We start from the raw sequence: 14,675 nt of genomic DNA on the forward strand, positions 1-14,675 counted from the left end.
TCGCCATCTGTTACAGGAGATAAGCACATTTGGTGGCTTTTTTTTTTATGTAGAGAAAATCTTTGCTTATAGGCTCATGATTAATATTGCCAAAAAAAAAAAAAAAACCTGTTTACTGTGATCCAAATATTTAAATTATTCTATGTCTTAATTCTTTGGATACCATCCCAAAGAAACTTTTCAAGTGCGTGCCGGTTTACAGGGTTCGAAGCGGACGTGTGTTCTGGTGTGTGTGTCCCCACTGGGTTTGTTTGTCATTGTGCTTTCGCTAGGAGAAAGTTCACGATGAAGACCTAAGCATTTGTCATTTTCAGAGAGAGAGAGAGAGACTTGTGGGTCTGCCCACGTTTGTGGTGAGGAAGTTAATCCCCAAATAATGGAATGCAGAATGACTTTCAACTTTTCTAGACCTGCTGAGAAGCAGACCACCCTCATATTGTCAGATGAAACCCACATGGAGCTGTCATCACGCAGATAAAAATTACTCAGATGTCTGAGAGACCCAGTGTGCACCCTGAATTCTATTAAGTAGCATGTTCTATCGTGAATATCAAAAGACAGTGCCTGTGAAGGACCTTTCACTGTAGCTGGTTTATTACTCGAGGGAGGATCCTATCCCTTCTGCAGTTTGAGGGGAGGTATTTTGGTAATGAGCCTACCTATTTTTTTCCCATGGGTTGTTGCTATTCTAATGTTGCGTCGTGTTGAAAACAAACGCAACAATCCCATCCTAACTGCAGTTCGCAGTCATTGTAACGCACGACAATTAGGGTGTGAGAAATAATATGTCAGTTCTCCCTCAATTATGCTTCTTTTAATGTGGTCTCAGGTATCGTTTTTACTTTCTCCAGGGCAGTGTGGGACAATTATTCCTCTTCTTCGCATTAACATGAAATAACGTTAATACCGTTGGTGACGAATCCTTCTGCTGGCGGCAAACTACTTCTTTCACTAGCACTCATTTGTTTGTGGAGTCTTGTAGAATTCAGTCTGTTCTTCAGCTTCCTGCCCTGTTGTACATTTCTCCAGTCTGTCACTGGCCAAGTGCAAATGAGCCCTGGAAAACCTTGGTGCTCTTTAGAACAAGGCACCTGTAGTTATTTTGTTTGTGGGTTGGCTAATGATGACTGGAACATGACACTTTGTGTTTTTTATCCTTTGCGTCCTAAAAATGTGCTTATGCTTTGACATCTAGGAAAAATGGAACATTCAGGCAATTGCTAACTAGTGATATGTGGCTGGGAAGGAAGACCGTGGCATTTGAAAGCAGTTTTATGGTTTGGTTTTCATCGGCTTTGACTGTCTTGAAATTTTCTGCAAGGCCATTTATATATATTGCACCGGGGTGGAGAATTTCAACTTTAATTGCTTTACATGGCATTAATTTCAAGTGGCTCGCCGCTGGTTGATGATATTCTGTGAAAATGTACAAATCACGTAGCAGTGGGTTGTGTCTTGGTAGTTAAAAATGCTTTGAAGTTGAAATGAAATATGTGCACAAGGTGCTCAAACAGGTACCAGGGTTGTTTTTCGTTACTAATGATAACCTAAATGTGTTTTTGAGTTCCTGCCATTGCTGAAATTAAAGCCCAGGAATTATATGTCACCAGAAAAAATTAGATTATATGAGCAATGTGCGCTAAGCATTGTAATTATATTATACATATTAAAACCAATGATCTCGTTGGGATTAAAACAAATATTTAAACTGGCTACACGTACTATTCATGCCGTCCTCTTTGTCTGGAAGTGTCCTGGGAATGGAATGTACGCTGCTCATTCCTGAACTGTGAAAATGATCATTTTCAATCTCACAGGTGACTCCCTGCCTTTATTTTGCTGTAGCAGAGAACAATTTAGCATTCTGAACAGTTGGTTGTTTTTTTTTTGTTGTTGTTTTGTTTTTTTGTTTCCCATTACAAGCTTGTCTTTCAAGATCCTTTTTAATGGTGAAGGGTGTTTAGGTAGATGTGTTTTAATTAAATTATGGTAAAACACCCAACTATTCGAATGGAAAGGAGGCACTAAATTAGTGGTGGCCAGTGGGGGTTTTAATATAAATGATATTTTTTTTAAGATTTTTATTTATTTATTTGACAGAGAGAGATCACAAGCAGGCAGAGAGGCAGGCAGAGAGAGAGAGGAGGAAGCAGGCTCCCTGCTGAGCAGAGAACCCGATGTGGGGCTCGATCCCAGGACCCTGAGATCATGACCTGAGCCGAAGGCAGCGGCTTAACCCACTGAGCCACCCAGGCGCCCAATATAAATGATATTTAAACAGAGCTAGCCCTTGATTTTGGATAGCAGAGTAAAGGTATATGCAAGGTTTATATTAATGGAGGTTTTAGCACAATCATGTACTATTAGTGGCTATTTTTGACAAAGGGAAAGCATTTTAATTCTTTGCTGACATAGTCCACTTTCCTTATATAAACTAAATATTATGGAAAATAAAGCAATGGAATAGACCTTAGTAGAAGTAGCTGAAGTGCTACAATAGTTCTTATAGCACAACAACAAGAGGTCAGGATGCTCATTGAGGATAATTAATAAATAAAGCTTGAAATAAGTATGTAACTTTGAGGCCATGTTTTACGAGATTTTAGCTGTTGGAGTCAGGGGCCAAAGATGAAAGTCATGAAAGAAAAACGTGGACTTTTTCTTATATTTTAATCCAACAACTTGATCTTTTGTCTATGCCTTCTTTGCGGTGATTATGGAATATAAATATCAAATATATTGTAACTGAACCCCCGATTTCTAGAGCACCAGCATATGCCATAGGATTATTCTTTGAGATCCTCTACCAAGAAGACAGAACTGCTTGTTTATGTGACTATCAGGGATAAAAGTCATTATATTACAGTTTCACCTGTGGAATTTTAGTCTTCAGTTGATCTTTTTTTATTTGGAATTTGAACTGAACAGATTCCACGTAGTGGAAGAACAAGACTAAACTTTCTGATTGGCCATATTTCTCAGTCATGGGCACCGGGTTTTAAGTTCAATGTCTGTGCCCCATGGAAGGCTTTGGTAAGTAAAAGAATCTCCTATTTCTTGTTGTCTTCAATATGAAATGCGATCTTCTTTAGAAATTAGAAGATAAAAATGTTGGTGACACCAAAAGAAAGGCAACGAAAGCAAAAATTAACAAGTGGGACCATATATCAAATTACAGAGCTTCTGCACAGCGAAGGAAACATCAACAAAATGAAGAGGCAGCCTACGGAACAGGAGCAAATATTTGCAAATCATATATCTAATAAGGGCTTAATATCCAGCATATATAAAGAACTCACACAAATCAATAGCAAAAATACAAACAATCCAAGTAAAATCTGGTCAGGGGACTGAGTAAATGTTTTTCCAAAGTAGACATACAGGTGACCAACAGGTACATGAAAAGGTGCTCAGCATTACTAATCATCAGGGAAATGTAAATCAGGACCACAGTGAGATATCTCCTCACACCTGTTGGAATGGCTATCATCAAAAAGACCAGGGATAACAGATGTTGGTGAGCATGTGGAGGAAAGAGAACCCTAGTGAATTGTAGGTGGGAGTGTAAATTGATGATCGATGTAGCCACTGTGGAAAACAGTATGGAGTTCTCCCTAAAAAGTAAAGATCAAACTACCATGTGATCCAGCAGTCTCATTTCTGAATATAAATGAAAACAGGATCTTAAAAAGATATCTACACTCCAATGTTCAGTATAGCTTTATTCAAAATAGGCAAGATAGGGGGCGCCTGGGTGGCTCAGTGGATTAAGCCGCTGCCTTCGGCTCAGGTCATGATCTCAGGGTCCTGGGATAGAGTCCCGCATTGGGCTCTCTGCTCAGCAGGGAGCCTGCTTCCCTCTTTCTCTCTCTCTCTCTCTCTCTCTCTCTCTGCCTGCCTCTCCATCTACTTGTGATCTCTCTCTGTCAAATAAATAAATAAAATCTTTAAAAAATTAAAAACAAAAAACAAAAAAACAAAATAGGCAAGATATGGAAATAACCTAAATGTCTGTCAACAGACAAGTGGATAAAGATGTGTCTACATATATACATACATAGATACATACATACACTAGGATATTATTTGCCCCTGAGAAAGAAGGAGTTTTGCCATTTGTAACATGAATGGATATGGAGGACATTATGTTAAGTGAAATAGGCCAGAGAAAGGCAAATACTGCATGGTATCCCTTATTTGTGAACTCTAAAAAACAAAACAAACAAATGAATAAATGAAACTCATAAAAACAGAGAGTAGAAAATTGTTTTCCAGGGGCTGGGGAGTAAGGAAAGTAGGGGGAAAAAAAGATATGGGTATTTCCAGGCCAACCTCTTACTAAGTAATCTGGAACTGATGAACATTTCATGTCTTTTTATAATCCCTAAGAAAGAATAATTCCCCCAACTCTCCTGGGACCCAAGCCTGGTGTAGTTGAACATTCAAAAAATCTATCATTTTTTCATTAATTCAGCAAAGACACATCAAGTACTATATGCCAAGGATAGTTGTAGGCTCTTTGGTAGAAAACAAACAGAACACTGTCTCTTCCCCTGAAGTAGTTTAGTCTGGTGTAGCAGGTACAGCTCATCAGAGTGCTGGGTGGAAATATTTAATGCCATAAGATAGATAAGACAACTTAGATAAACAAATAAAAGGCGCTAAGGGCTTTTAGCAATAAGATGAGGCACTTCTGATTGGAGGAAACAAGGATGGCATCCTACGGCTTCATGAATCAACCTTAGCATGACTTGAAAAGATGCGTCAGGATGAAGCATGTGGTGGTAGAGAGGGCTGTGCACTCCACATAGAGGAAAAGTCATCACAGAGGCCCAGGGATGGCACGCAGGGAACAGGAAGTGGTGCCTTACTGTTGGATAGTGTGCGGAGGTGGGAAGAGGAGTTTAGGGGATGACCGGTTGATGTGAGGAGTTTAGACACCAGTCTGAGGAGCTGTTATTCTCTTTGATACTGTTCATCCAGAGAACGTTCTTAAATGTTTTTAAAGAGCAATCTGGGCAAAATTAATAGAATGGATTTGGGGAAAAAAAGGAATTAAAATTCCCCACAGAAGACGCCATTATACTCTAAGAACTTACAATCCTCAGAACCCTCCCTGTCAGATTCACTACCTAGCGAACAATCAAAAAGAAGCCACATATCTTAGATGCCATTTCTTCTATGACGGCTTCTTTGTCCTGAAAGGTTTTATGCACTGTCTGTTAATTTCCAAAGCCCTGGGTACTAACTCCTATCCTAGCATTTGTGTCACCCGATACTGCAGTTTAATGGAAGACTTAGACACCTTCTCCACTAAGTAGAAACCACATTGAGATCCCATTATTATTCATTATTTATCCTCAGTGCCTAGCAGTGCCTGAACAAAATATTTATATCAGTCTTTGACCATCTGACTGAATAAAGGTTTGAATGAATGCATGAAAGTTTGAGTTAGTATCTTAGTCAGCTCTGGCTGCTATAATAAAATACCATAGCACAGACTGATGGCTTAAACAACATTTCTTTTCAAGATTCTGGAAGCTGGGAGGTCCAAGACCAAGGGGCTGGCCAATTCAGTACTCAGTGTCTGGGTGAGGACCTGACCCAAGGTTTGCAGATGGCTGCCTTATTGCCTTATCCTCTTATGGCTGAGAGTTGGGGGGGAAGAGAAAGCTTGCTGGTGTCTCTTCTAAGGGTTCTAATTGCATCATTTGGACCCCACCTTCATGAACCCATCTAAATATAATTACCTCCTGGGGCGCCTGGGTGGCTCAGTGGGTTGGGCCGCTGCCTTCGGCTCAGGTCATGATCCCAGGTCCTGGGTTCGAGCCCCGCATCGGGCTTTCTGCTCAGCGGGGAGCCTGCTTCCTCCTCTCTCTCTGCCTGCCTCTCTGCCTACTTGTGATTTCTCTCTATCAAATAAATAAATAAAATCTTTAAAAAAAAAAAAAATAAATAAATATAATTACCTCCCTAAGGCCCCACCTCCTAATTCCATCACATTAGGGGTTGGGGCTTTAACACATAGATTTCGGGGATTTGGGGGGTAGTAGGAAGGGAGCAAGGAAGCACTGAAGAAGGCTTCTCCCAAGAACCAGTGGTAGACCAGATGTATGATTTCTGCCTTCTCTTACCCTGCACATGCTGCTCACTGCTTTATACACTTGGCACCCAGAAACATTCATCTTAATGGCTGAGAAGTTACTAACCTAAATTTGACTGTTGCTATGCTGTTTGGAGCCGTTGCTGTTGAGTTTGTGTTAGCATAGAGCTTAGAAGGTTGGGTGCTTGAGTCTTGTGTCTGCTGTTTCTTAATTGTGTGACCTTGAGCAGGTTAGTTAATATCTGTCTCAGTTTTTCCTTTGTAAATTTGGAAAAATTATGATACCTATCTCAAAGTGTCAGTGTGAGAAGATAAAGCATATAATCAGTTTAGCTCAGTGTCTGGCACACAGAAAATAATCAATACATGGTAGCTATTACCGTGGTCCGTTCAAAATGGATTTATGCTAATTACCTTCACCAACATTTGAGCACTGTCCATATCTAAGACAAGGTCCCTTTTGTATTGTAAAAAGCAGCCTAGTGAAGTGGTTTTTCACATTTGCTCTGGAGCCAAACTCCAGCCCCTTCTCAAGTCATGTTTGGCCACTTACTAGTTCTGTGATCTTGGATGAATGTCTTCCCCTCTGTGTGCCACATGGTCTCTCTCTGTAAAATGGGGATAATCATAAGACCAATAGTCCTGAGAATGAAATGAAGTGATATTTATAATAGAGGTGGTCAACACAGTGTTAAATTTGTTATTTTATTATAAAGAAATTAGAGTTGCATGCTGGGTGAAATTTGAGGTGGAGAATGGAGAAGCAAGCCAGAGGCCATACGCACCTCTAAGTCATAGGTTAATTATTCAGTGGCAGAAGTTGTTGTCTTGCTACGAATGATTATGGAAATAAGGGAAACATAATAAAGCAAAATGCCCCAAACATTAAATAAAGGATTCCCTTGACCTTTCTATCCTGCATGGAGATAATGATTACCCAAAGACAGTCTATATGAAGACACTGGCCATCCAACATGGGCAGCTCTTCCAGAAATGTGCCTTTCATCACTTCTCTAAATTACCTAAATCAAAACATTTCATTCTTTACAGATGTATATGAGCCTGTAGTGACTGAATTAAATTGCATTTGTTTTATAAGATAGAGTTCTGATGTGTAACAGACTATCAAAAGAATGATCTTTACAAGGAAAACTTTAGAATACTGTTAAGTTACTCACTGCATGACCTATTTAAACAGCTCAGATTCTTCTTGTTGTAGACTGCATAATTAAATTTTAAATGGAACATGATAAAGAAATTATACTAGTGATCTCCAGAGATTTTGATACCCTATTTGGCTCTTTATAAGAGTATGGCAAAGGCATACTTTAAAATTTTAATAAAGGCCTGCCCTAATTTTTTTTTACATTTTCCTTATCTGCTCTATAACTCAAAGCTATGTTATATTATCCACAAGTGTTACCTGAAATAAATGATCAAAATAAAAATTCTTAAAAGCGCATTTATCCCAATTCGATAATTTCATTATTGGCATGCACGAGAGCTTTTGTGTATCGGTTGAACTTTTTAAGATAAAACCTGCCATTTCCTGAATTTGTCACCATTGAGAATTGGGGCTTCATTCATTCTGTTTGTGGAAGCATCCCTATCTTTAGAGCTTCCAGAGCAAAGGTGTAGAAAACGGTTTCCACGGAACATGTAATTTTGCAATTAGAATTCTTATTTGCTATGTCAGAGTTCCACTTCCTGAGATTGAAGGGTAACTACACACGCATGCACACACACACACACACACACACACACACACACACACACACAGCCTGCAGGAAGGTAAGCCAGAGCAGAATAAGGAGAATTCCTGGCCCCAGCATTCACAGAGCTATTGCAGCCTCTTGGATAAATAATTTTGTTTCTTGATCTTCCATCATTCATTTTCTTTTGCATTTAAAGGGACATCACCAAGATAAAATGATGTGTTAAATACAATTTTCTCATATTTACTTAATACCACTTTGTCAAAGAAAGTATACTCGTGGGGAGAAAAAGTTGTTCTCGCTTCCCTGAAGGCTCCTTGATTTTGCTGTCTGCTCAGCTTTGACAAAACACCAGGTGGGAGAGTTGCTCTCCCTGTTCAGAGCTGGCTTGGTTTTTTGCACCTTCGGAAACACTAGCCTCCACTGAGGTTTGGACTTTCCAAGCTACCAGTAGTCTATAAATTAATAAAATTCACCTTTATGTATACATACTTTTTTTTTTTAAACCTCATGAACCTTTCTTTTCCAGTTAGATTTTGTAAATGTTCCTTTTATGGATTTCCCTTTTCCTTCTTTCTGGCAAAAGTACAGATTTCCTTTTGGGCCCAAACCACTCAAGCATCCTCTGTTGTTTCCATTTTTCAAATAAGCAACATTAAACTCACATAACACTATATAAAACCAAACTGGAGCAGCGACACCAGCCAACAGAGAAAATAAATTCACCATTTAGCCAGACCATTCATCCTTAACGCTCTCCTTTTCATGCTTTTTTTAGGGGGAGAGAGATGTAACTTTAAAGAGTAATGCTGAGCTACAGAAGGGTTCTAAAGAGAATCCCTTGGGGAACCCCATGGGGAGCATGAATAGTGGAACTTCTACTTTACCACTAGAATACAACATTCGAGACCCTTCCTCACCCAGATTCAGACCGATGGAACTAGCATCTACAAGACTGACATCCGATGGCTCATAATTCATTACAGCGCACCAAGTTCCCCCTCCACGGTAAAGGGACTTCATCCCCAAATTAGGATTTAAGTGAAATTAGGTTTCTGTGGATAGTTCTCCATTAAAAAAAATATTTAATGAATAATGAAGATGATTATTGACATAATAGTGAAATTTTAAAATGCCCCTGTTGGTACTAACAATATCATTATTGCTAGCTGCATCATTGATTCACCCATATGAACAAGGAAATATGTAAGGCCCTATGGAGGTTGCAAGGTAATATGATCCCTGCTTTTAAGAACCAGAAGACTTGAAAGGTGGAAATGTGAATCATAGTAGGAGAAAGAATGCTCTTCCCTAGATCCTAGTCCCTAGCAGAGTCTGTCCCGTGAGAAGTCAGGAGCATTTTTATTGAATACATTAAGTATTATGTAAATTGACCAAATATTTAAGTTCAGAAGGGAGAAAGGCCATTTTTTTGTACGACAGTCGAAAAATATCATGATGGAGGGTGTAGATCTTCTGGGAAAAGAAACAGCAGTAACAAAGCGAAGAGTAAGAAATAGGGAGTGTCCCGAAACGGAGATTCAGCTAGCTGCTTTCAGCCTGATGGTTTGTTGAGAAAATAGTAAAATAGGGGATTAGAGAAGCAGGTAGAAGCCGGCTTGCAAGCTTTAAAATGATGGGAAGAGTTTTGCTTCTGGTTTGCTTTGTTTTCAGTCGGCATTTGTGCAGGATGAGTATATGATTCAGAATGTGTTGGTAAGGTGACCTGGTGGTGTCCTGCAAAATGTATCCCAATGGGAAGAGCTCCAACAGCCTGTGAGCTCCCCAAGGACGAAGACCATGTCCATTTTGCTCATCTTTTTATCCTTGAACCCCTAACACAGTGCCCAGATATGCACCAAATGAGTTAATGAGTAAATGGGCGTTTTCTAAATCGCTCTAATGAGGATAATAAATGTATGAACTAGACTGGGCACCACAGAAAGGAAAAAAGCAACGGTTGATTACAGAAAATATTGGGGAAAACACATCAATGTGACTTGCTTAAACCCGGGAAGTGAAGGAGAGAGCAGTCCAAACGATGATCAGGTTTCCGGGTTGGGAATGTCCTGGTATCACCCACAAAACCCAGGGAGGTCTGGAGTTAGCGTTTGCTCGGAAATGTGGGGTTACAAAGAGGGTTGTTTTCTGTTGAGTTTGAGATCAGGCCAGATATCCAGATGAACGTTTCTGGTGGTCTCGGGAGCTGTTTGCACGAAAGTTTCGTTGTCACTGCGTATACACAAACGGGATTTGCAGGGAGTCCTCAAGGACAAGTAATGTTGAGGCAGAGATAGTGTAATACTGAATGGTTTCTAGTTCATTCTGGCAAGTTCTCAGGGGAATAAAGCAAAGAGTTCTCTGGGGTGCCTTACATATTCAACTACGCTTTCCTTTCAAACACCCACCTTATGTGCCATCTTGTTCCTAACATTCACCGCAAAAATCTGGTATGTGACACTGTTCGAGGGGTTCTGTTGGCGACAGAATGGTGCATGCCTCCTGCTCTCGTTTGGCCTTGGCCTGGTACTGCTTGGCTAATTCCATCATGACTGGGGTTTTATCTTTTCTGGGTTCTTGCCTGACGCTCTGGCAACTAACAGTGTTCAGTTGAGAAAGTCTGATCCAAGTTCAACGTCCATGATGCAAGAGTTCCTCTTTAATATCACGTGATTTGAAACCCAAAAGTAGCGCAATGTTTTTGCTGCTCATTTTGTAAGCTCACCGTGGCATCGCCTAAATATTATATATTACCATTTCCTGTAAAAGAGCAGAGATTCGTTTGGAGATGCCTCCGGACAACTTTTGGTATAGCGGTGAAGGGGAAATCGGTCCCAAAGAAGCTACCTGGTAGTGTACAGCCCAGGGGCTGTCGAGCCGTGTAGATTTTAAATTTTGCTTGTCAGTGTGCGCACCCATTCATACACCATATGGGGATGCTTGTGTCGACTGAAACACGATGTTCCTGTTCTAGCTACAGTAGAGGACAGGGCAGTAGTCTCCCCTCTCTGTGGTGTCACTTCCCATGGTTTTAGGTAGTCGCAGTCAACCACACCCAGGAGCAGATAAGCTTCCTTCTGGCCAAGAAGGGGGATCGCAACTTCATGCTGTCAAAATGCCTACGTCATGCACCTCTGTTCAGCTCATCACACGGGTGTCTTATCATCTCACGGCATTGCACAGAGTTAGGGGGAGTACAGTGGAATACGATTCTTGGAGAGACCACATCCACGTAACTTGTATTACCGTATCTTGTTATAATTATTCTATTTTGTTGTTAGTTACTGTTGTTCATCTCTTTCTGTGCCTGATGTATGAATTAAACTTCATCATAGGTGTGTTTGTATAAGAAAAAAACACAGGGTATATAGGGTTGAGACTAGCCAAGGATTCAGGCGTCCACTGAGGGTCTTGGAATGTGTCTCCTGTGGATAAGGGGTGGGAGGGGGGTGACTGCATTACTTTAGAATTGGGAAGCGACACCCCATAAAAGAAGCAAGGTCTGGAGTGCACGATGACGTCAGCGTGGGCGCCATGACTTCTCAGCCCAGTGACCGCAGACGGTGCTGTCATACTTCGCTCTTCTCTCTTCCTCTCCACCTCTGGCTGGATTCTCTCCCTTCTCTGATACGCGTGTGCAGTGTACTTGACTTCCAGAAAGCAGAAAGAAGCAGTAAGACCTTTAGAAGAAGCAAGGGTGAAGAAATGGTTTCTCTCACTCAATGCAAAAATAAACTCACCACAAATAAATGTTTTTCCTTAAAAAAAAAAAAAAAAGTTACTCAGTGGAACAATCATCCCATTTTAATGTAGAAATTGCCCAGAGATCAGAAAGTAATCAGCACAAGAATTGTGAGAATATCCTTGTGTTGCGTGAACGTTCTCCTCCCCCAACCCCCGCACTGTATCTCCCAGCTTGTTGCTTTTCTGTCTGTTGAATGATAGGACTTTAGAGCTAGATGGAGTTACTCTGTGTCATCTCCTTGTTTAATAGATGAATAGAGCTTCAGAGAGTCCAAAGGAAGTCCTCATGACCACACAATTTGGGTTTGCTGGACAAGCTGATATTTGCTTAGTGTGGATGGAGTGCAGGTGTCCCTAAGGCTTGTTTGGGGGGGCATAGGCTGAGAAACCCCTTGACTTTCTGGTTTTTCTGGACCTCACCCCACCGCCACACTTCTCTGGTAACTTCTGGCCCGTTCCCCTCCTAGACCCTGGGGACAAAAACTTCATTTTCAGTGTTTCCATTTATACCGTGTTATGTCATGTTGTACGACAGTGTTTCTCCAATTTGAGTGCACATGTAAATCACCCGAGGGTTTCCCTGAAGTGCATATTCTGATCCAGTTGGCTTGTGGTGAGACCTGACCTTTTGCATTTCTAGAAAGTTCCCACGGGAGTTCTAAGGATTCCGGTCAAACAAGAGCATCGTGTCAGCAGCAAGGGGCCACGGACCCGCCAACCACATCTTGTTTGAAAGAAGCAATGGTCACTTACCAATTCTAAGCCAAGCCTTCAAGGACGGATGCTTTTAATCATACTGTTCTACCTTATCTGTGGTTGGCTTGTCACTATTTACTTTTTGAGAAGACACTACAAAGCGTTTTGGAAACCGCCACTGCAGGAGTAATTTCTTTTCAAATTCTGAGTAGTAAAACCACTGACGAACTCTGAGTAATAAAACCACTGTAGAAGCCTGCAGATTGAAAAGAACGAAATAAAGGTGGTGTTCTATTATCAAGCCTGTATGAGTTTAGGATACAGTATCAATCAAGATCTGACTTTCAATTCTGAGTTTATGACAAGTAAGCTATCATCAGAGGAGAGACCAGAAGTTTCCTATTAGAAAGTTTTTATTTTGCAAATATGAAGTTTTATTTATGTCAAGTAATTGAGTTCCCATTCTGTACAGGGACTGTAGACCATATAAGTCTAGGTGGCATGACAGCATGAAAATATATATCCATATTCAGGAATCAGTTTCACCACTGTCGTCAATTCATGGGCTATGGAGCTGATTTCTGGAAACTGACATTTATAGACTATGCAGATGTTAAAATTGTCTCTGGTTTATTCATTCCATATGAAGCTGAAAAGTATTAGAGAAATAATATTGCTTCTCTTTTTCTCCCTCTATTTCCTATTCATCCTGTCCCCTTTACTGAAGTAAACTGAGGTGTCTTGAATATAGCGATCTAATTTGCAATGACTCAAGAAGAGGAAGGAGAGAGACAGGTAACACTGAATATTCAGAATTCAGTGATGAAAAATAATCGCTTCAGTGAAAAGCCAGCTGTTCTTTGTTTTCTAATAGGCATGTGACATTGATTAAAAAAAAAAAAAAGCATTCGAGTAAAGTTTACCAAAAAGAATTGGTTTGGTTCAGGGTCTAATGCTGTTTTGCAGAATAGGAAATGTTTTTTTAGCTTTCACAAAAAGCTGAGTAGTACAGCCAGTCCAAAGACCCAAATGCCAAAGGATTATCTTTAAGTTTAGAGAATGAGAAATGCCAGTCACATGGTGACTCTTTCAGAGAATATGCCTGTGTTTTCTGTGTCCTTCAAATTTCACTTGAATGAATACTTTATGGATTTTCACGACACTTAGGGATATGTTAAAAATACCATTGCAAACCTACCAGGCAGCTTAGCTCTAGAGGATTCTGAATTTGAATTAGTTTAGCATTCTGCTATTTTCCTACTTGGGAAAAAAAAATAGGAGTGTTGTGGCAATTCGGTAACTTTTCTGTGTCCCCCACAGTGAGTCTGTCAGGTCAAAGAGTTTCCCCCAAAACTAATCCTGAGTCAAAGATTGGAGTCCAGGGACTTGAGCGAGTGGGAAAGTGATGCTGGAAGGGAGGACAGCCAGTAAACATGTGCTCATGAGTGGGTTACTGCCCAGGCAATGGGGACCCCAGCACACCGGGCACCCTCGGGACACTGTCCTACTGAGAGGTAAGCCAGCTGGGCTATCGTCCATAATGGCTTATCCTTCAGTGGTTGATGGTCCTCTGAGAGCATCACTCTTGGGCACTTCCTCTCTCCCATGCTCGGGCCAAACACTCCAAAGTCCAGGAAAAGAAAGAGGCAGAAATTCACAGGCTTCTGGGGAAGGATCTGCAGGGGACCCACCAGGCAAACTGAGGGCATTAAAGCAGGGCATGGGCAGGATCTTATCAAGGCATCACTGTTATATTCCCAGCACTGATTACAGCGCCTGGAACCCAACAGGTGCTTAATGAATATTTATTTAGTGAACGAAAGAAGGAAGAAGGGGAGGAGAGGGGAAAAAATGAATGACTCAGATTCGGAAAAGCCAGCATTGGCTACACATTAGCCAACAGTGTCGCTACATCAAAGATTCCAGAGAGGTTTTTTGGTTTTTGTTTTCTTAGGATTTTATTTATTTATTTTGAGAGAGAGAGCGAGCGAGAGAAAGCTAGCGTGAGCATGAGTAGGGGGAAGGAGCAGAGGGACAGGGAGAGATTCCCAAACAGACTCCATGCTGAGAACAGAGCCCAGTGCGGGACCTGATCCTGGGACCCTGGGATCACAACCTGAACTGAAAACAGGAGTCGGGCACTTAACCCGATGAGCCACCCTGGTGTCCCACAGAGTTGTTGTTTTCTTTTTTTTTTTTTTAAATGGCGTTTTACTTCTGACTTAGGTCCCCAAGCTCATATCTACATTCTGTGCTTGCCAGATTTATTATGCATATGGAGATGGGCAAAGGAAAGCCGGGGTGAGCATGAGAGCAGGTAGCCCTACGCATCTACCCTCTCAACTCGAGGGGCTGGCTCTAGGGGACTTCCTCCTTAAACATCCAGGGTTAGGTTATATCCACATCATTTTTCGAAA

The 14,675-nt window shown here is 41.0% G+C and overlaps 1 protein-coding gene across 1 annotated transcript in view; it reads left to right on the forward strand.

The window, feature by feature from the left end:
• CELF2 (CUGBP Elav-like family member 2) overlaps window positions 1–14,675 on the forward strand; it is a 508,648-nt gene that overhangs the window by 116,897 nt on the left and 377,076 nt on the right. The gene's annotated exons all lie outside the window — the stretch shown is intronic.

This window comes from Lutra lutra, chromosome 8 (genome assembly GCF_902655055.1).
Source record: "Lutra lutra chromosome 8, mLutLut1.2, whole genome shotgun sequence".
Lineage (NCBI taxonomy): Eukaryota > Metazoa > Chordata > Mammalia > Carnivora > Mustelidae > Lutra > Lutra lutra.